The following is a 24,271-nucleotide window of genomic DNA, read 5'->3' as shown; positions in this document are numbered from 1 at the left end:
CTACCACCATCATCATAATCATCTATACCCAAGCACTTTATCAAGTGAATTATCTCCCAAGAGCTTACTGTCTATATTTACTGATCAGAGAAAAAAAGAGATCTTTTTTGGCATAAAAGCCACCCACCACAGTGTTCAATTTTATCTAAGTTTGGAAGATGTTCATTTAAATTTATCTAAGGTTGAAGATGTTTCTATTTTTCTTCTAGGTACTGACTTGGAAGCACTCCACTAAGTAGAGACTGGTACCAGAACAAATATAAAGGCAAGAAAGTCCACAAACCCAACAGCATCAGAATTTTCAAAACAGATACCTGGGAAAAGCAGTTTAGGAAGCATAAGCTATAGAACCTCACAGGGTAATTCACCTTTATTCTAACTGCTTTCCACTGTGAATAACCAGCTATTCCAACTGCTTTTCTTCATTCAGCAAAGTGTTCTACAATTCTAAATGCCTAGCACCTGCTAACTCTCTCCTGTGGTACCTAAGTTTGTGATTCTCTCTATACACCACCACTAATGTGGATCTATTTAGAAAGGCTTCTAATTATTGCTCTATCAGATTCTACTTCCCTTCCTATACCACCAGGAGAATATGAAAACTTTAGGCTTGGAGAATCACTTTATTAGAAACTCTAAGTTTATAATTTTTTTCTCAGTTGGAATGATCCATTGTTGGAGTTTGAATAAAAATGGTCCCTATAGGCCCTTAGGGAGTAGCACTATTGGGAGGTGTGACTTTGTTTAAAGAAGTGTACCACTGAGTGTGGACTTTGAGGCCCCAGATGCTCATGTCAGGTCCAGGGTGTCACACACTTCTTCCTGATGTCTGCAGATCTATATGTAGAACTCGCAGCTATGTTTCCAGAACCATGTCTACCTGCATGTTGTCGTGAGAGACAAAGACCTCTTAAAGCACATGTCAGTATACTAGATAGGTACTAAGATGCATACCATTACTTTTAATGGGACAGTATATTGATGGAGTCCATCCTCTCTGTCAAGTATTGGACTTGTATCCCCACAGAAATCATATCATTCATTCGTCACAGCAATCTAATAAGGTAAAGCTTATCATTAATTTTGTATTATCTTCTCAAGTAACCAAGTATCATGGAGGTTCAATTACTCATCAAAGATCACTAGGCATCATCATGTCTAGGCAGTCAGTGTGTGAATGCAGACAGTGAGGCTCTGCAGACAGGAATCCTCACTGCTACTGTTTGTATCCCACCATTTTATACTTCTAAGCTCTTGTCAAATGCATCAAGTTGCAGCTTACACATGTGCTTATTAAACATAAAACACTGTGTTGACTTTAACCTGAATAGGAATCTCTTCATGGTTGGGTAATTCTGAAGCCTATTTTAGAGAAATAAATGTTTCCAAGGCTGATCTGTATTTTGCTCACTAGTTCTTCATTTTTCCCCCCATCACCAAACACCAAATGATTAACTTGAAGTCTAAAGTTCTTCCTTGGAGCTTGTCCTCAATCTCAGTTTTGGCTCAGTTTCAAAACTCCACAGAGCTGTGTATGGGTAACAGATGGCTATCTTCCTTCTGAATAGGCTTCACTGGGTCTGGTCATCATATTTAAGATTTTTGAAACAAATGAAAACTATATTTTTTTCTCGTTCCACATACCAAGAAAGCCTGAAGAAATTAACTAGTTTAAATAGGAGAAAAGGAGGGAGTTGATGGGAGAGAGAGAGAGAGAGAGAGAGAGAGAGAGAGAGAGAGAGAGAGAGAGAGAGAGAGAGAATATTCTTTTTTTCTTGGATTTTTGTATTTACATTTCAAATATTATTGCCTTTCCCAGTTTCCCATCCATAAATCTCCTTTCCAACCCTCTCCCCCTTCTTCTTTGAGAGTATTCCCCCACCCATCCACTCACCCCTTCCTGCCTCCCCTCCCTGACATGCCCCTCCACTGGGGGGGGTCAAGCTTTGGAAGGACCAAGGGCGTCTTCTTTCACTGGTGTCCAACAAGACCATCTTCTGCTACATATGAAACTGGAGTCAAGGGTCTGTCCATGTGTACTCTTTGGATGGTAAATTAGTCCCTGGAAGCTCTGGTTGGTTGGTATTGTTGTTCTTATGGGATTGCAAATCCCTTCAGCTCCTTCAATCCTTTCTATAACTCCTCCAATGGGGACCCCTGTTCTCAGTTCAATGGTTGGCTGTGAGTATCCACCTGTGTATTTGTCATGCTCTGGCACAGCCTCTCAGGAGACAGCTATATCTGGCTCCTGTCAGCATGTACTTCTTGGCATCAGCAACATTGTCTAGGCTTGGTGGCTGTATGTATAAGGACTGGATCCCCATGTGGGGCACTCTCTGGATGGCCTTTCCTTCAGTCTCTGCTCCAAACTTTGTCTCCATATTTCCTCCTATGAATATTTTTCTTCCCCCTTCTGAGAAGACTGAAGCATCGACACTTTGATTGTCCTTCTTGAGCTTCACGTGGTCTGTAGATTGTATCTTGGGTAATCTGAGCTAATATCCACTTACCAGCGAGTGTATATTATGTGTGTTTCTTTGTGATTGGGTTACCTCACTCAGGATATTTTCTAGTCCCATCTATTTGCTTATGAATTTCATGAGGTCATTGTTTTTAATAGTTGAGTAGTTCTCCATTGTGTAAATCTACCACATTTTCTGTATCCATTCCTCTGTTGAGGAACCTTTGGGATCTTTCCAGTTTCTGGCTATTATAAATAAGGCTGCTATGAATATAGTGGAGCATGTGTCCTTGTTATATATTGGAGCAGCTTTTCGGTATATGACCAGGAGTGGTACAGCTGGGTCCTCAGGTAGTACTATGTCCAATTTTCTGAAGAACCTCAAACAATATTCTTTTTTTTCATCTCATGAGTGAAAATAATATACATTTATTTTATTTATTTTCTGTTTTTGTCAGCATGCATTACTTTTATATAATAATGGCTTTTGTTTTGCTATTTCTACACAAACATTCTATGCCTACCAAATATTTATTACCTTTATTAATTATAAACATTAAGCATAAAACTTCTTTGATGAATAAATGCTATCTCAAACAATATTCTTAAGGACATCTTTCTGTATAGTATATATTAAATCCACCTACGAATTTGCCAACTGATTTGAAAAAGTGGTCATTTCAGTGTTATATATATCCTATGTCCTAAAAGTATTTCAAAATGGTGGAAGAAATCATCAACACTTACATGTAATATTATTTCACCTCTACTTGACTATTTTGACTATGGCTATGCTCTTATAAATGGCTTCATATTTTACACAGTCGCTTACAAATAGTTATTACAATTTTATGTTTATGTGTGCTTTGCTTGTATTTATGGAGTGTACCACATCGATGACTTGTGTTCATGAAGGCCAGACAAGGAGGTTGGGTTCCTAGGAACTGGAAATTACATACTTTTTTTTGGGGGGGGAGGGTGCTTGGAGTTCAAACCATGTGTGCTGTGAGAGCATCCATTGTACTGCTGGAGGAGTGCTGAGGAACTTCACTAGATAAAAAAAAGAAAGAAACTTAGTTTGTCTAATAGAAGCAAAAGTGGGGAAGAGCCTCGAACACGGGGAAATTTCCTAAACAGAATACCAATGGCTTATGCTCTAAGATCAACAATAAAAAATGGGACTTCATAAAATTGCAAAGTTTCTATAATGCAAAGGACACTGTTAATAGGACAAAAAGTAAACAACAGATAGGGAAAAAATCTTTACCAATCCTACATTTAACAGAGGGCTAATATCCAGTATATACAAAGAACTCATCAAGTTAGATTCCACAGAATCAAACAGGCCTGTTAGAAATGGGGTACAGAGTTAAACAAAGAATTCTCAACTGAGGAATATCAAATGGACATGAAGCACCTAAAGAAATGTTCAACATCCTTAGTTATCAGGGAAATACAAATCAAAGCTACTCTGACATTCCACCTCAGACCAGTCAGAATGACTATGATCAAAAAACTCAGGTTAAAACAGATGCTGGTGAGGATGTGTAGAAATAGGAACACTCCTCCATTGTTGGTGATTGCAAGCTGGTACCACCGCTCTGGAAATCAATCTGAATGTTCCTTAGAAAATTGGACATAGTACTTCCTGAGGTGCCAAAATACCACTTCTGGGCATATACCCAAAATATGCTTCAACTTATGACAAGGATGCATGCTCCATTATGTTCATAGCAGCCTTATTTATAATAGCCAGCAGCTGGAAAGAACCCAGATGTCCTTCAACAGAGGAATAGATACAGAAAATGTAGTACATTTACGCAATGGAGTACTACTCAGCTATAAAAAACAATGACTTTATGAATTTCTTAGGTGAATAAATGAGACTACAAAGTATCATTTTGAGTGAGGTAACCCAATCACAAAAGAATACACATGATTTGCACTCACTGATAAGTTGATATTAGCCCCAAAGCTCGGAATATCCAAGAAATAATTCAAAGACCACATGATGCTCAAGAAGAAGGTAGTCCTTCTTTGAAGGGGGAACAAAAATACTCACAGGAGACAAAGTGTGGAGCAAAGTGTGGAGCAGAGACTGAAGGAAAGGTCATCCAAAACTTCCATACCTGGGGATCCATCCCTCACACAGTCCCCAAATCTAGATACTATTGCAGATGCCAAGAAGTGCATGATGACAGGAACCTGATATAGGTGTCTCTTGAGAGGTTCTGCTAGAGCCTGACAAATACAGAGGTGGTTGCTTGTAGCCACCCATTCAACTGAGAACAGGGTTTGTAATGGAACAGTTAGAGTAAGGACTGAAGGAAATAAAGGGGTTTGTAATCCCCTAAGAAAATAACATTATCAACCAACTAGACACCCCTCCCAGAGTTTCTAGGGGCTAAACTACCATCCCAAGAGTACACAGAGACAGACTTATGGCTCCAGCTGTATATGTAGCAGAGGATGGCCTTGTTGGCCATCAATGGGAGGAGAGGCCCTTGGTCCTGTCAAGGCTAGATACCCCCAGTGTAGGGGAATGTCAGGACATGTAGGTGGGAGGGAGTGGGGGGTGCGTTTGAGAGCACTGTCATAGAAGCAGGGAGAGATAGCAGCTGAGAAAGGGGAGCTGAGAAAGAGGATAACATTTGAAATGTAAATAAAAAGGAGGAAAAACCTAAACAACATCAACATCAACAACAACAATGAAGTCATTAATCATTTACAAAAAATAGAAACTAAGTTTCTAAAGAAATTCATGCTTCATACATGTGCCAGTAGATCTTGGAAAAAATTAAACCAAGAACTAGTTTTACACAGCACTCCTGAAAGGATTTGATTTTCTTATGTATGGAAGCAGTAATTAGAAATGAAACTGAGGCCTGGGTTGATGACTCGGTAAACCAATCCCTTACTGCACTATCATAAGACCTGTGTTAACACCCCTAGAAATCATATTAAAAAGGTATGCTTCACAGAGCCTGATTCTTACCCCAGACCTGGAGTGTCAGAGATAAAAGAGCCTTGCCATTTATCCAGTCTAGCCGTCCAGTAAGTTTCCAGTTCAGTAGAGACCCTGTCACTAAATGCAATTGAGATGGTAGTTGACAAAGATACCTGATATTAATTCTGGTTTTTACATTACCCTTCACACACATAAATGTCCATCTGTATGTGTGTGTATGTGTGTGTGCGTGCACACACACACAGGCAAGATAATGATTATCATGGGTGTAGTGATTTTGCAGAAAACACTTTTTCTTGACGGAACAAAACAAAGCAGAAAAAAGGAAAGAATTCCAGTAATAATAGAAACTTTCATTGGCTGTTCACCCTTCAAGCCTGACTTCATGCTGTGAGACTGTGTATATCTCACAGGTGCAGCCTATATCACAATTTGACTCGGGTCCAGGACTTTGAGGTCTGCACTTAATGGACTGTCTCTAAAGCAAGAATGCAAAATTGTGCACAGAAATATATATTTATTCAGAATAAGAAAATAATTTACTATGTGTCAGAGATTTGATAAGCCTTCAACTACAACAAACCCCACAAACCCCACAAAACATTAGTTTTTAAAAATGAACTCTGTGAGACGTTTGTTTTCTTTATCATTTCTCTGGGTAAGAGGCCCTGATAGTCTTTTCATTTGAAATGATGTTGTAGTAAATGTGGGGACATGCCTAGAATGATCTTTTAAGCAAGGTGTATCACTGTGATATACTGGGTTTATAAATAGATTGAAGGTGCCTCAAGGAAGAAGGCGCCTGAGCTATTGATTTTCAGCAGCTGGAAGAGTGACTGACATTGAAAATCACTAAACATGTTTGTTGAATAGAGGAATAATTATGCAACGGATCAGGTTTCATTAAAAGATAATGTGGTTTAGCCAGAAATTACAACTTCGAATGTCACTAAAATCGCTGCACAGGTCTCTCTCTTGTTCAAAGTGTTTGAATGCAGAGGGAATTTTAATGACATTACTTCCTTCATACTCAGCTTACTCCATCCCTCATCAGTCAATACTTGGTGGTTAAGCCAGACCCTGACCTGGATGTGCTATGTGGCTTTCTATTACTATTTTATGGATGATGAGAATAAATAATGTGTACAAGGTTCTGGCCTCTCGTAATGTGATTTGGCAGAAAAAGTGCTGCAGAATGCTCTATTCTCGTGACACCTATTCCAATGTAGCCACCACAAAATGACCTTCTTGTATCAGCTGAATGGTCTTTGCAAATGACCATTTACATGTGTTTCCCTCAAACCTTACAGAATCCATTCGACCAATGCTCCAAATGAAGGAAAATAAAATGAAAATGCATTCTGTAAGATAAAGCTTTTCTTTTTTTCCCTTTAAATAAAATGATCTGGGAAGAGGCAGAGAACTTTTATGATTCAGTAATGGCCGAGATACGATGCTCTTCGGCTCACAAATCAAAGAACCACAAGCTGCAAAAGCTTCAATTTTGAAGAGAACAGCTCAGGGCCAGGCAAAATGTCATCCTTTTTATAGGTTCAACAAAATTCTTCTGTTTTTCATCTTGCAACACAGGCATTAGATCAGCTCTTCAAGTCCCTGGGATGTCTGGAATACTGACTTGTGTGCTCTTTCTAAAACATAGGGTCAAGTACGAATAAATGGTACAGAAAAAAGAGAAAATAACACCAGAGAGAGAACCAAAATGGCTGAGTAGAATCTTAACTGACAGCATGTCATGAGGGGTTTTTTAGAGTCACATAAATGCCTCCCGGATCTTATCACCATGTGCACTCACACTAATGAGAGTGACTGGCTTAGAACACTGCAGGGGCTTGAGGAGATCATCCTGGGACAGTCTTCTCATACTAACATTTAAAATCTGTACTAGGGGATAAACTGGTCATATGGGTCTATTATTGAGAACAAAATGCTTCAAAGAGAGAGCAGACTTTGAACTCAGCAGAACTTATAATACACTGTGTTTATGATTTATATAATGGTACTTGACAGTCTGATAACCTATAAGAATCTTTAAAGAACTCTGTTCTGTTAGTTCATGGATATAGGATATTTGAACACTTCCTCTTCTTAAAGTTTTTTTGTGAAGCTTTGTTATTACATTAAGAATAAAGTGGAACTAAACACAAGTAGTTGGTCCCTAGTAAAGGATTATTGTAATATCTGACCCGTAAGCATTCACAAAGGCAGATACACTACGATTCAGTTGATTACATATTCATGTAACAAAGATTGCAAAGAATATTCACTGACTATTTAATGTATTGTATTATACTTGTCACCAAATTAATAATCAAGATTTACTACATGCAATGGGTAGACTCGGATTTTAAAACTGTCAACTTCCTATGCAGCTAGTAAAGAATGAAATCTGCTGTCTAGTAGCTGTGTATAACTTTTATTCTAGCATGCAGTAGACAGAAACTGGTAGATCTTTGTGAGATTGAGGCTAGCCTGGTTCACATAGCAAGGTGAAAGTGTTCCAGGATCACATAGTGAGACCCTGTCTTGAAAACAATAACAAAAACAAAAATAATAAAATAGAAGATCTTACATACTGCAATTGTTTAATTGTCATTACTTAACCATTCTCTGTATAGTGTACTGTGTGATAGGAAGTATAAAGGCAACTAGCATGCAAAACAGATATGTTCTGTTTTTAAGAGTAATATATTCAAGAAAGTACAATAAAGGGATATTTATGAGTACCAACTCAGAACTATGTTATTCTACAGTGTATGGCTAAGGAAAGGGGTATTTCTTTGTGTTGATTAAGCTAATCTTTTAAAAAACATCAGAAGTGACCAGGTTCTGTTAGCTCCAGAGAACAGAAATGCTCAGGCCAGGTATATGGTAAAAGTTTGTAATACTTTATTTTGCTATTAGAATATTCCATGCATTAGTTGTTAACTGTCAGAACTGAGACATATTGTTAGTTAAGCTGAGAATGGATAGAGTTAGGAAAAAATTAAGAACTTTCTAGAACTGTTAATTTTCCAGGTTTCACAATATACTACAAGATATTAAGGTGAATGACTAACAATATGACTAGCACTTTCTAGCTTGGTAGATATCACTCATCTGTTCTGTGGCCAAAAGAATATTGAATTTGTTTTCAGTCAATGATTCACTTTGGAGAAATGTCAGACCCCAACTCTCCTTTAGCTATTGGCATTTTAAGACATTTATCAAGGTAAGCTTATCAGGGTTGTTTTATATTTAAAGTTCAATAATTCCTAGTAAGAATCACAGGGCTCCATTTTTCATGTTAAGATGTTTAAGGGGAGAGGAAAAATAGAGGAAGAGAAGGGAATGAGAGAGGTAGGGGTACAGAGGTTGACAGGGAAGTAGAGTGAGTGGAGAGACAGACAGACAGACAGACAGACAGATAGGTAGGTAGATAGATAGATGGATGATATATGAGAGAGTTAAATATAAATCTCAAGCCACGGCATCTTCCAGTGAAATGTAGACTGATAAAAGTGACAAAAACCCACTCTGTGCGTACTATTTTAAATGCTTACATAGCATTGGCTTCTATTTAATGGAAATATAATTCTTTAAAATTCTGGGAGTACAGAATGGAATTTAGCACCATATTATGGTTGTACCCTAATGGTCAATTAAATCATACATTGTTTATATTTAGGCCTGAATTGTTTACTGAGGTCAGCCACTACTGCTGAAATCATAAAGGTCGCCCATACTTGTAAGAATCTGTGCTTACTTACTGGGTCATGGTCACCTGATATTGCCACATGGAATGAATTAAGCTTGAGTTAGAGAGGGTATAGCAAGATTGAGGACCTGGCAATTTTATTAAGATCCATCAGACTTTTCTTTTTTACCTTTATCAGAAAAAGAATATAATGGAATTGAAGACCCAGAAATGAACCCACACACCTGTGGTCACTTGACCTTTGACAAAGGAGCTAAAACCATCCAGTTGAAAATGACAGTATTTTCAACATACGGTCCTGATTCAACCGTAGATCAGCATGTAGAAGAATGCAAATCAATCCATTCTTATCACCCTATACAAAGCTTAAGTTCAAGTGGATCAAGGCACTCCACATAAAAGCAGATACACTCAAACTAATAGAAGAAAAAGTGGGAAAGAGCCTCGAGCACATGGGCACTGGGGAATCTTATGCTCTAAGGTTAAGAATCGACAAATGGGACCTCATAAAACTGCAAAGCTTCTGTAGGGCAAAGAGCACTGTCATTAGGACAAAACAGCAACTAACAGATTGGGAAAAGATCTTTACCAATCCTTCATGTGATAGAGGGCTAATATCCAATATATACAAAAGACTCAGGAGGTTAAATTCCAGAGAAACAAATAACCCTATTAAAAATGGGGTACAGAGCTAAACAAAGCATTCTCAGCTGAGGATTATCGAGTGGCTAAAAAGCACCTAAAGCAATGTTCAAGATCCTTAGTCATCAGGGAAATGCAAATCCAAACAACCCTAAGATTCCACCTCACACCAATCAGAATGGCTAAGACAAAAAACTCAGGTGACAGCAGATGCTGGCAAGGATGGGGAGAAAGAGAAACATTCCTCTATTGTTGGTGGGGTTGCAAACTGGTACAATCACTCTGGAAATCAGTCTAGAGTTTCCTCAGGAAATTGGACATAGTACTACCTGAGTATCCTGCTTTACCACTCCTGAGCTTTTACCCAAAAGATGTTCCAATATATAACAAGGACACATGCTTCACTATGTTCACAGCAGCCTTCTTTATAATAGCCAGAAGCTGGACCGAATCCAGATGTCTCTCAACAGAAGAATAGATAGAGATAATGTGGTACATCTACACAATGGAGTACAACTCAGCTATTAAAAATAATGACTTCATGAAGTTTTTAGACAAATGGGTGGGAGTAGAAAATATCCTGAGTGGCATAACCCAATCACAAAAATATACACATGGCATGCACTCACTGAAAGTGGATATCATCTCAAAAGCTCAGATTACCTAAGATACAATACACAGACCGCATGAAACTCAAGAACAACAACCAAAGTATGGATGCTTGCATGCTTCCTAAAAGTGGGAGCAAAAATATTCATAGTTGGAAATAAGGAGACAAAGTTTGGAGCAGTACTTGAAGGAAAGGCCATCCAGAAGCTGTCCTACTTGGTAATCAGCTTATATATATATAGCTGCCAAACCCAGACAATATTGCTGATGCCAAGAAGTGCAGCCTACCATTGAATTGAAAATGGGGTCCCCATAGGAGGAGTTAGAGAAAGGATTGAAGGAGCTAAAGAGTTTGCAATCCCATAAGAACAAAAATACCAACCAATCAGACCTCCCATTTACTAAACCTCCATCCAAAGACACATGGACAGACCCATGGCTCCAGCTGCATATGTAGCAGAGGATGGCCTTGTTGGGCATCAATGGGAGGAGAAGCCCTTCGTCCTGCTAAGGCTTGACCACTCCAGTTTAGGGAAATGTCAGGGTGGGGTGGCTGGAAGGAGTGAGTAGATGGGTTGGGGAGCACCTTCATAAAAGAAGGGGGAGGGAGATAGGATAGGGGGTTTTTGGATGGGAAACTGAGAAAGGAGATAACATTTGAAATGTAAATAAAAAATCCAATAAAAAAATAAATGAAATGTAAATAAAATGCAATAAAATACTAAAAAAGAAAAAAGAAGAAAATTCACAAGAGAGGAAACTTGATTGGTGAAGACCTCAGAAGATGGAAAGATCTCCCATGCTCATGGATTGGCAGGATTAATATAGTAAAAAATGGCCATTTAACCAAAAGCGATCTACAGATTCAATGCAATTCCCATCAAAATACCAATCCATTTCTTCAAAGAGTTAGACAGAACAATTTGCAAATTCATCTGGAACAACAAAAAACCCAGGATAGCTAAAACTATCCTCAACAATAAAAGGACTTCAGGGGGAATCACTATCCCTGAACTCAAGCAGTATTACAGACCAATAGTGATAAAAACTGCATGGTATTGGTACAGAGACAGACAGACAGACCAATGGAACAGAATTGAAGACCCAGAAATGAACCCACACACCTATGGTCACTTGATTTTTGACAAAGGAGCCAAAACCATCTAATGGAAAAAAGATAGCATTTTCAGCAAATGGTGCTGGTTGAACTGGAGGTCAACATGTAGAAAAATGCAGATCGATCCATGCTTATCACCCTGTACAAAGCTTAAGTCCAAGTGGATCAAGGATCTCCACATCAAACCAGATACACTCAAACTAATAGAAGAAAAACTAGGGAAGCATCTGGAACACATGGGCACTGGAAAAAATTTCCTGAACAAAACACCAATGGCTTATGCTCTAAGATCAAGAATCGACAAATGGGATCTCATAAAACTGCAAAGCTTCTGTAAGGCAAAGGACACTGTGGTTAGGACAAAACAGCAACCAACAGATTGGGAAAAGATCTTTACCAATCCTACAACAGATAGAGGCCTTATATCCAAAATATACAAAGAACTCAAGAAGTTAGACATGGGAGACAAATAACCCTATTAAAAAATGGTGTTCAGAGATAAACAAAGAATTCACAGCAGAGGAATGCCGAATGGCTGAGAAACACCTAAACAAATGTTCAACATCTTTAGTCATAAGGGAAATGCAAATCAAAACAACCCTGAGATTTCACCTCACACCAGTGAGAATGGCAAAGATCAAAAACTCAGGTGACAGCAGATGCTGGCGAGGATGCGGAGAAAGAGGAACACTCCTCCATTGTTGGTGGGATTGCAGACTGGTATAACCATTCTGGAAATCAGTCTGGAGGTTCCTCAGAAAATTGGACATTGAACTGCCTGAGGATCCAGCTATACCTCTCTTGGGCATATACCCAAAAGATGCCCCAACATATAAAAAAGACACGTGCTCCACTATGTTCATCGCAGCCTTATTTATAATAGCCAGAAGCTGGAAAGAACCCAGATGCCCTTCAACAGAGGAATGGATACAGAAAATGTGGTTCATCTCCACAATGGAATATTACTCAGCTATCAAAAACAATGCCTTTATGAAATTCATAGGCAAATGGTCGGAACTGGAAAATATCATCCTGAGTGAGGTAACCCAATCACAGAAAAACACACACGGTATGCACTCATTGATAAGTGACTATTAGCCCAAATGCTTGAATTACCCTAGATGCACAGAACACATGAAACTCAAGAAGGATTACCAAAATGTGAATGCTTCACTCCTTCTTTAAAAGGGGAACAAGAATACCCTTGGCAAGAAATAGAGAGGCAAAGATTAAAACAGAGACAGAAGGAACACCCATTCAGAGCATGCCCCACATGTGGCCCATACACATACAGCCACCCAATTAGACAAGATGGATGAAGCAAAGAAGTGCAGGCTGACAGGAACTGGATGTAGATCTCTCCTGAGAGACACAGCCAGAATACAGCAAATACAGAGGCGAATGCCAGCAGCAAACCACTGAACTGAGAACAGGACCCCCGTTGAAGGAATCTGAGAAAGAACTGGAAGAGCTTGAAGGGGTTCGAGACCCCATATGAACAACAATGCCAAGCAACTAGAGCTTCCAGGGACTAAGCCACTACCCAAAGACTATACATGGACTGACCCTGGGCTCCAACCTCATAGGTAGCAATGAATAGCCTAGTAAGAGCACCAGTGGAAGGAGAAGCCCTTGGTCCTGCTAAGACTGAACCTCCAGTGAACGTGATTGTTGGGGGGAGGGTGGCAATGGGGGGAGGATGGGGAGGGGAACACCCATAAGAAAGGGGAAGGGGGTTACGGGGATGTTGTCCCGGAAACAGGGAAAGGGAATAACATTTGAAATGTAAATAAGAAACACTCAAGTTAATAAAAAAAAAAAAAAGAAAGAAATGTTCACAGTCCTTAATCATTGGGAGTGCAAATGAAAATCACCCTGAGATTCCACCTTACACCAATCAGAATGGCCAAGATAACACTCAGGTAACAGCACATGTTGGTTAGGATGTGGAGAAAGAGGAACACTTCTCCATTGCTGGAGTGATTTCAAACTCATACACTCTGGAACTCACGGTGGATGTTCATCAGAAAATTGGAAATAGGTTCACCCGAAGAACCAGCTCTACCACTTTTGGGCATATACTGGAATGATGCTCAACTATATGACAGGAGCATGTGTTCCAATCATAGTGGCACTTTCTGTGATAGTCAGAATCTGGAAACTACCCAAATATCCCACAGGTGAAGAATGGATACAGAATATGTGGTTAATTTACACAATGGAATACTTCAGCTATTAAGAACGAGAAGATCATCAATTTTGCAGTCAAATGGATGGAACTAAAAATTATTATCCTGAGTTGTGGGTCTGTGTATTGGAGGAAGCTTTCCACAGGGATCTCTGGTCTGGTCAAGTGGAGCGTTCAGGTGAAAGGGAGAGAACTGGTAACTTCAGCTACCTCCACTGCTGTAGCTGCTTCACCTCCTCAGTCAGCTCTGTTGCTACTGCTTCAGTTGCTCCAAGATGTTGGCTGGGTTGAGCTAGCAGGAGGCTGGTTAGCCAGTGAGGGGCACAAGGGAGCTTGGTGATTTCAGTAGAGCAGATCTCTTTCCCAAGTGGCAGTATTACAGCTCTTATGACAGAGGCTTTCAGAGGATGGAGTAGTTCTCACATATCTTTAATCCTTCTGGATAGGACTCTTATATACAGTTTAGGGGTGGGTCAGGGTCTGACAGCAGGCACTTCCTATTGGCTTGGTCTGAGAGCTTAGGAATACCTTATCTACATGTGGGAGGGGTTGGTCGGGTCTGACAGTAGGTACTTCCTATTGGCTTGGTCTGAGAGTTTGGGAATACCTCATCTACATGTGGGAGTGTGTGTTTCTGCTTCTATGTGATGGACATAAGCCTCTCTACGGGATGCTGTCTACATGAGAGGGACCTGGCCTCCCAGGAGTTTAGGGAAATGACTACCATCACTTTTCAGGCTCACCAGCGTTTCAACCTTATCTGTACTGGAACTAGGATACCTTTCACAGCCCGCAGCCCCACACTGAATGAGGTAACTGAGACTCAAAAGCATATGCATGGTGTGTACTCACTAATAAGTTGGTGTTAGCTAAAAATGTACAGATTAACTAGGACATAATCCTCAGAATTTAAGGTCAACAAGCAGAACTTTCCAAGTTAGGAAGCTTCAGTCCCACTCGGGATGGAGAAGAAAACAATTATGTGAGTTAGAGGGAGGGAGGGACCTAGGTGGAAAAGGGGTAGGGGAAAAGGAATGTGATCAGATACAGGGGGAGGGAGACATTTTGCTAAGGGTCAGCAGAATGATTGGAAATATACAACCTCAGCAGGGGTGGGGAGTGGAGTTGGGAAGTGGGAGACCCTCTGAAAAGTACCAGAGACCTGGAAGGTGAGACACTCTAAGAACTCAAAGAGAGGGACCCATTTGAAATGCCCAACAGTTGGGAGAGGGAACTTGTAAAGTTTACCTCCAGTAGAAACAGAGTACCAGGTAGAGGGATGCGGTTGACATTCCACAGTCAAAAATTCTGACCTAGAATTGTTCCTGTTTAAAAGACCTGCAGGGACAAAAATGAGCAAACCAAAGGAAAGGCAGTCCAGTGATCAGACCAACTTGGCACCCATCTCAAGGGGAGGCTCCAAAATCTGATACTGTTACTAATACTATGGTGTGCTTACAGAGAGGAATTTAACATGGCTGTCCTCCATGAGGTCCACCAAGCAGCTGACTGAGACAGATGCTGATGCTTACACCCAACCATTGGCCTGAAGTTGGGGACCCCTGTGGCTGAATTAAGGAAAAGCTGGAAGAAGCTGAGGAGTAGGGTGATCTCATAGGAAGACCAGCATTCTCAACTAACCTGGACCTTGAGATCTCTTAGATTCTGAACCACCAATAGCATACAGGAGCTAGTCTGAGGCCCCTGACACATATACAGCAGAGGACTGCCTGGTGTGCCCTCAGTGGGAGAAAAGGTGCCTAAACCTCAAGAGACCTGAGGTCCCAGGGAGTGGGGAGGTCTGTGGATTGAGGGGGGCATCTTCTTGGAGATGATGGGGAGGAGGAACTATATGAAGAACTGTGGGAGGGCAGACCAGGAGGAGGCAACAACTGGACTGTAAAGAAATAAAAGTAATAATAATAATAATAATAATAATAATAATAATAATAACAACAACAATAATAGTAATCCCAATGAGTCATATTGTTTTATATTTATCTAAACTTAAATTTTATATACACCCACTCACATGCATATAGAGGAAGTTAAGCCACTTTGGCTGGCAACGCTCTTCAGAAGCGTCCCATGCTAACAACACAACCAAGTACTAGGCATGAGAAACCTCCACTTTAATTATTTGTCAGGGTAATTCAAGTCACTTCTAAAGGTATAAATTATCAATGTAACTTTTGGTTTTCTCTCAGTCACTGAAGCTAGGCCCCTATTGGTGAAAAGACTTCATATGTAGGACACAGATTTTAAAGGATTTAAGCTGAATATGCCTGAAAGCCTTTTTCCTCCAGTCTAGCTTCATAGTTTCAGAAAATACTATGCAAGCTGCTGAGGGAGAGAAGCAGTTACACAGTCCAACACAGCTGTAATACCTATGTAACATGGTAATTACCATCATGGCAGGGCAGAAATGAAAGTGCAATAAGTAGCACTCTCATTGTCGTGTCAGCCAACAGCTGTCTAATTGGTCCTAAGACCCATTCAACAGGAGGGAAGCCATACCTTGAACCTGTTCTTCGCTAGTTTAACATAATTCCTTACTGCATTCTAAATCTTAGCATTATACCCACAGATTGCTTCTATGTCCTATCATGGAAGCTGCTCTTTACAAGAAGTGGAGATTGTCATAGAAAACCACAATTGGATATAAAACAGAGATAAATAGATTGTGGGAAAACTTGGCCTCTGTGGATACATCTACATCAAAGCTTCTCCATCTATGGCTCAGTGAACATTGAGGATGAAAATATAGAAGGTTTATAAGAGGTAAACGACCAGAATCGGCTTTGAAATAGTCTTTCCTAGAAATGCTTGCATAAACAAGCTTGGATCAATGCCGTTATTAATGAACATGTTAACATAAAGAAGGAAAATTTCATGGGTTCCCATCCCTTGACAAAGAAGTACAGAGAACTAATGAGTACTTGGAAGAGGAGGATAAGCATCTTCTAGCGATAAGCCCTACCATGGTCTTGTCAGCAAAGGGGCTAGTTATAAAATTAGCTCAATTATTTAATATCCTTCCTTTATACAAACATAAAAAGGTCGAGAAAGAAATTAGAGAAACAACGCCCTTCACAATGGCCACAAATAGTATAAAATATCTTGGTGTAACTCTAATCAAGTAAATGAAAATTCTTCATGACAAGAACTTCAAATCCCTGAAATAGCAATTGAAGACCTCAGAGTATAGAAAGATTTCCATGCTCATGAATAGATAGGATTTAAACAGTGAAAATGGCCGTCTTAAGAAAAGCAATCTACAGATTCAATTCAATTCCTATAAGAATTACAACACAATTTTTCACAGACAAGGAAAGAACAATTCTCAACTTCATATGGAAAAACCAAAAACTCAGGATAGCCAGAAAATTCTCAACAATAAAAAACACTTCTTGCGGAATCACGATCCCTGACCTTAAGCTGTACTACAAAGAAATAGTGATAAAAACCACCTGGTATTTGTAGAGAGACAGACAGTTCAGTCAATGGAATAGATTTGAAGACCCAGAAGTAAATCTACACACCTATGGACACTTACTTGTTCTTTGACAAAGAAGCCAAAATCATACAGTCAAAAAAAAAAAAAAAAAAAAAGAAAGGAGAAGAAATCATCTTCAATAAATTACTTGTCTAACTGGTAATGTATATGTAGATGAATGAAATATATCCATACTTCTCACTTTGCACAATGCTTACGCTCAAGTGTACCAAGGACCTCGACATAAAATCATATACATTGAATCTAGTAGAAGAGAACATGGAGAGAATTTCAGATTCATTGGTACAGGGGGAAATTTCTAGAATAGAAAAGCAATGGCTCAGGCTCTAAAAGCAACAATTGATGAATGGGACCGCATAAAACTGAAAAGCTTCTGTCAGTCAAAGACATGGTCAATAGGACAAATCAATAACCTACAGATTGGAAAAAATCTTCACCAATCCTGCATCTAATAGAAGGCATGCTCTAATATGCTTACAGACAGGAACCTGGCATGGCTATTCTCTGAGAGGCCCTACCAGCAGAGACTGAGACAGATGCAGATACTTATACCCAACCAGTGGACTGAAGTCACAGATCTCTATGGATGAATTATAGGAGAGATTGAAGAAGTTGAAGGGGAGAGCAATCTCATAGGAAGACCAACAACTACAGTCTCAACTAACCCAGACCCCAGGGAACTCCCAGAGACTGAGCCACCAACCAACAGGATACAAGGGCTGATACAAGGCTCCCAGGCCCCTGGCACATATAGAACAGAGGAATGCTTAGTCTGGCTTTAGTGGGAGAAGATGCACTTAATCCTGGATAAACTTGAGGTCCTAGGAAAGGGGGAGTTCTAGTGGCGTGAGCATCCTCTTGGAGGCAAGAAAGAGGAGGATTGGGATGAGGGTGGACCTTGAGGTGGAGGTAACAACTAGAATGCAAACAAATAAAAAAAATTCATGGTCCATTTAAGCCAGTTTAATTTATTAAAAGAAAATTAAATGCATATTATAACTGAATAAAGACACATGGTATAAAACAACTTCACCTGAATACTTTAAAATGCATATTTTATACAAAAAGTGATCATTAGTTACTACAAATTAATCTGGTCAAATGTTTTGATGCTGCATATTTTACCTGCAGTGCTCCAGTTGTTTGAATTAGACACAGTTTAATGGCCCTCAGTTTAGAGGCTTTAGATTTGTGTTTTTCTATAAGGCATGTCTGGAAGTCAGGAGGCTAGAATGAGCTCATACGATGGGGAGTACAGAGGCTTTAAGGGGTGCGGGATAGTAGACTCCCATGTAATGTGAAAGTAGAGGAGGATGTGGAGGATATGGATTCAAGGGATCATTGGCTCAGGGCGGTAACGGGGAGGACGTATGAAAAAGTCTTATGGAAAACCACTGCTTTGTAAGGTCATTAAAATTATTATTAAAAAAGGGGGAGAGGACAAACATGCATATGGAAGGGACGGTTTGTTAGGAAATACTGTGGAAGAGGCATAGGTGAATAAGATCAAGATATGCTGTATACTTACAGGATTTGTCAAAGTATTTCAATTAGAAAGAATTAGAAAATTATTAAAATGTTGATAGTTATTCAAATCACATCAAATATGCTTGTTTAACAAGGGTTTGTTTAAAATCATTTATATTATTTTATGCATTTGCATGTTTTGCTTTCATGTATTTAAATATACTGTGTGTGTGCCCGTTGACCATGGAGGACACAAGAAGGTGTCAGGCTCTCTGGAACTGGAGCTATAAGGCAGTTTTAAACCACAGCGCAGGTGTTGAAAACCTAAGAAGATCCTTTCGGTAAGCCCTTTTAACCACTGAATTATTTTTCTGACCCTGATGTATTGAGTTTTGTGCCAGAGTTCAGAAACACAAAAAAATAAAAGGAGTGTATGTACAGATCATTGCTGATGTAATACTGAAGTCTCCAGATTAATAGATCATCTTTATATGATCTTCCATGACATACAGATGTGCAGGTAATGAACAAGCACAGGTTACATAGGGATATGGGGCATTGGCTTATGTTGTTTGTTCTGAAGTTGGAAGAATGGGTTAAAGTTTTGTAAAACAAGACAGGAGCAAGGGAAGAACATGATCGCAGGATGTACAATGGGACACTGAGGCATGCATGAGTTAAATGAATGCAAGTTATTATTAATTTAAATGAGATTACTTATTTAAAGGGGTTACTCTCTGCTGATTGACGATGGTCATACACCCTTTGATCGCGTGTTGAGTAGATTATATTTCCATTTCCTTAGATCTGGCATTCTCTGCCTACAGGAATATTTGAATAAAATATGAAAGAAATGCTGCTTGACCCATTTTTGAATAATGGAATCATGTCTTAAAAGCTTACAAGTCTATTTTCTCTATGTGGGAATGCTGATAGGTAAGGAAACTAGACATGATATTAAATTTGTGGGATGTTTGTTTGTTGTTTGTTTTTTGAGACCGGATGTGAGGGAGCCAAGTGTGTTCTCAAATATACTGTATGGTAGAGGCTGGCCTTAAACTTTTGATATTCATGCCTCCCCCTAGTAAGTGCTGGACTTACTGCCATGCCATGTGCTACCATTCCTGGTTTAGTTGTGACTTTAGAAGCATGATAACTTTACTGTAAATACCATGAGGACAGGTCATAAAACGTCATGGATTAGCTGAGAGGACCCCCTCAGTTTTTCCTCTAGCAACATCCAGAGTCTTCCATGAGTGGTATACACTATGGAGGTATGTGGACTGTGGAGAGTAAATTAAGGTCAGAAAAAAGTGATGGAGAGTGTGAGAGAAGTCCTGTAGTTGGAGAAAGAAGGACCTTGAAAATCCAGATTGAAATTAATCTTAATCCAGGATGTGCTATGGAAAGAGAAGTGCATCCATCTCACTATTCTGTGCTTTCACTCTTTATGTGTGCAAAGTGCTACATGAAGGGTTGAGAGTGCCTAGCAGTCACCGTTTCATGGCTGTACAGCTGGTACATTTCCTCTCCAGCTGAGAGAAAGAACTGTTACTTTATCATGTCATGCTTCATCACTGGCTGTGATATTATGTTTTGAAGTGGAGGTCGTCCTTTTGAGGAATAGAATTTAGATTAGACAAAGAGATGAAACATATCTTGCCCTAGCCCTCTCATAGGATGAATAATGGAATAGTGTTGGATAAAACACCTTCCCTATTTAGTCTCATTTTTCTTACTGTGGAATGATGTAGGTGGAGGATATGAACCTGAATTCTTTTTTCTAGCTAACAAGAATGTGTCCACACTTCTGTTCATTCTCTTGAGGGGTTTCTCAATTGTGTTGACTATCCAAAGTCATGATCACAACAGTCTTCAATGAACTAGATATACCTCAGGCTACATATCTCTTCCCCTGACATTTCATTCTTTTTATTTTTTCCTGGTACTATTGCTTATTCGATAGCAAGGAACAAAAGCGAAGGAGATGGAGTCCTTTGTCAAGGACACAGAGCTAGTAAATGACAGGCAGGCCTATAATGGGTTCTCCCTGACTCTGTAACATTTGCAACTGCTACCCTGACTTCATTTGATTTTGAAAAATAAAGAACACGGAACTATTGCTGAAGTCACAATAGTTGATTTTTAACACAGCAACCAGTGGGTGTGATGTGGCATTACTCTGATTCAGGGAAAGTCTTACTCAGCTTCCTGCGCAGTGTGAATAATGGCATCAAAAATGTTTGTAAATCTCCCCAGACCTCCAGTGGATTAGTATGCTAATGTTTAAGCTGTTGCAATATTTCACATTCTGAATAAATGGCTAAACATAAAACGTGTATTTAAATGTGGATGAATGTGCCCATAGAGCACCAAAGGCACTAATAATGTATCTACACCTTTTTATCCTTCGAGGATGGAAGGCCTTTAAAGTCAGCAATAAGTTGGGGATGTCTGGTTGCTGAGCCTTGGAAACAATCTAACTCTAAGGCCAACAGAAATGCATCAAAAGACTGCTCTAAAAATCTGAGACTTTTTCATTAGTATAGTTATGGCAGTGGCAGGGCAGAGCTTTTAGAATCTGATGGCTAATGGCTGAATGCATCAGCATTAGGTGAACCCTAAAGCTGGAGGAAACTAACAGGAACCATGTTTAACCTCAAGTTAAAAGGTAAGAAAATAGTTTTAGATCACTATAAGACTAAAGACTCAGAGTCATGTCAATTAGGGCTAAGATTGGACTGAGTTCTGGCCTGGTGAACTAATGGAGCACACATGTTTCAAAGATACTTTTGATTTGTACCCAGAGTACACTGATTTGTTCCTCCACCAAAAATGCTTTGGAAATGCATTTTTCTTCTGAGCAACAACAGTGGCTAGTGATGATGGGCTCTCCAAAACAGTGATGGATTTCTTAATGGGCAGCAAAGGATTTCCCAATTTGCAGGTGGTGTTAGGACAGGACAACATTAAGTTTGACACTTGTTCAATTATCAATAACATTCTAAGTTATTAAAAAGTGAAAAATGTTGAATGTATAATTTGTGCAATGTAAGTTCCTATGAAAAAGTATTTGAGGGATGAGATTTAGTAGTGAAGTAAACATGTTAAACAAGGAAGAAAACAACAAAAAATAAGTGTTCTTAGGAACCAGAAATCTTATGAGATCACTCCTCTATTATTTTTAAAGAAAATGCAATTTTATTATGCTAGTAGTATTAAGAATGTAGCTTATTCTTGAAAATATATATTTTTCAACCTCCATTTCCAACCTAGCATCTATAACTGAGGAATTAGGAGGCACAGCAAGCACTAGAACTAACTACAAAAACAAGTGAAAAGTGATCTAAGATGGGGGAAGTATGAAGATTTTTTCTCTTTTAAAAAAAAAAATTTTTATTGGATTTTTAAATTTACACTTTAAAGGTTATTCCTTTTCTGGCTTCCTGGACATAAGCCCCTATCCTATTCCTCCCTTCTTCAGTGAGGTGTTCCCCTCCCCATTCAATCCCCCCTTTCCCCCACACTCCCCTATACTCCCCTATACTGAGGGTCCAGCCTTGGCAGGATCAAGTGCTTCCTCCTTCCATTGGTGCCTCACAAGGTCTTCCGTCTACTACATATGCAGTTGGAGCCATGTATTAGTCCATGTATAGTCTTTTGGTAGTGGTTTTAGTCCCAGGGCTCTGATTGTTGTTTTTGGGGTTTGCAAGCCCCCAGTTCCTTCAATGCTTTCTCTAATTCCTCCAGTGTGGGTCCCATTCTCAGTTCAGTGGTTTTGCTGCTAGTATTAGCCTCTGTATTTGACATGCTCTGGCTGTGTCTCTCAAGAGACAATCTACATCTGGTTTCTGTCAGCATGCACTTCTTAGCTTCATCAATCTTTTCTACTTTTGGTGGCTGTGTATATATATATATATATATATATATATATATATAAATATTATATATATATATATATATATAAATATATATATATATATATAGTGCATGGGGCAGGCTCTGAATGGCTGTTCCTAGTCTGTGCTCTAAACTTTGCCTCCATAGTCCCTCCTATGAATATTTTTTGTCCCCCTTTTAAGAAGGTGAAGCATCTGCACTGTAGTCATCCTTCTTCATAAAGCTTACATGTGGTCTGTGGATTTGTATCTTGGGTATTTCGAGGTTTGGGTCTAATATCCACTTATCAGTCAGTGCATACCATGTGTGTATTTCTGTGACTGAGTTACCACACTCAGGGTGATATTTTCTAGTTCAATCTCTTCGCCTATGGACTTCTTTAGTCATTCTTTTTGATAGCTGAGTAGCTACTCTATTGTGCAGATGTACCATATCTTTTGGTATCCATTCCTCTGTTAAAGGCATCTGGGTTCTTTCCACTTCTGCCTCTTATAAATAAGGCTTCTATGAACATAGTAGAGCATGTGTCTTTGTTGTATGTTGGAACATCTTTTGGGTATATGCCTGGGGAGGGTTTAGCTGGGTCCTCAGGTAGTGCAAGTCAGTTTTTCTGTGAACCTCAGACTGATTTCCAGAGTAGTTGTACCCAGATTTACCAATCCCACCAAAAATGGAGGGTGTTCCTCTCCCTCCATATTCATGCCAGCCCTCTGTTGTCACCTGGGTTTTTTGCTCTTAGCAATTCTGGCTGGTATGAGGAGGAATTTCAGGGTTGTTTGATTTTCACTTTTCCTGATGACTAAGGATGTTGAGCATTTCTTTGGTACTTCTCAACCATTTGATATTCCTCAGCTGAGAATTCATTGGTTGGCCTGTATCCATTTTTAATGAGGGTTATTTGGCTCTCTGGTCTAACTTCTTGAGGTCTTTGCATATTTTGATATGGCCCTCTATCAGATGTAGGATTAGTAAAATCTTTCCCAATCTATTTGGTTGCCTTTTGTCCTAATGACAGTGTCCTTTGCCTTACAAACTTTGCAGCTTTAAGGTCCCATTGTCAATTCTCGATCTTACAGCATAAGCACTGGTGCTCTGTTCAGGAAAATTTCCTCAATGCCCATGTGATTGGAGACTCTTCCCCCACTTTTTCTTCTATTAGTCTGATTGTATCTGATTTAAAGGTGGAATCCTTGATCCCTTGAACTTAAGCTTTGTACAGGGTGACAGAATGGATCGATTTGCATTCCTCTACTTGCCGACCTCCAGTTGAACCACCAACATTTGTTGAAGATGCTATGTTTTCTCCATTGAATGGTTTTGACTCCTTTGTCAAAGATCAAGTGACCATAGGTGTGTGGGTTTATTTCTGGGTCTTCAATTTTATCCCACTGATCTATCTGCCTCTCTCTTTACCAATACCATACAGGTTTTTTTTTTTTATCACAATTACTCTATAATACTGCTTGAGTTCAGGGATGGTGATTCCCCCAGAAGTTCTTCTATTGTTGAGTATAATTTCCGATATCCTGGGAGTTTTGTTATTACAAATGAATTTGCAAATTGCTTTTACTCACTTTATGAAGAATTGAGTTGGAATTTTGATGGGGATTGCGTTGAGTCTGTAGATTGCTTTTGGCAAAATGCCCATTTTTACTATATTAATCCTGCCAATCTGAACAAAACAAAG

Source organism: Rattus rattus, chromosome 1, assembly GCF_011064425.1.
Source record: "Rattus rattus isolate New Zealand chromosome 1, Rrattus_CSIRO_v1, whole genome shotgun sequence".
Classification (NCBI taxonomy): Eukaryota; Metazoa; Chordata; class Mammalia; order Rodentia; family Muridae; genus Rattus; species Rattus rattus.
This window is presented reverse-complemented; position numbering follows the sequence as displayed.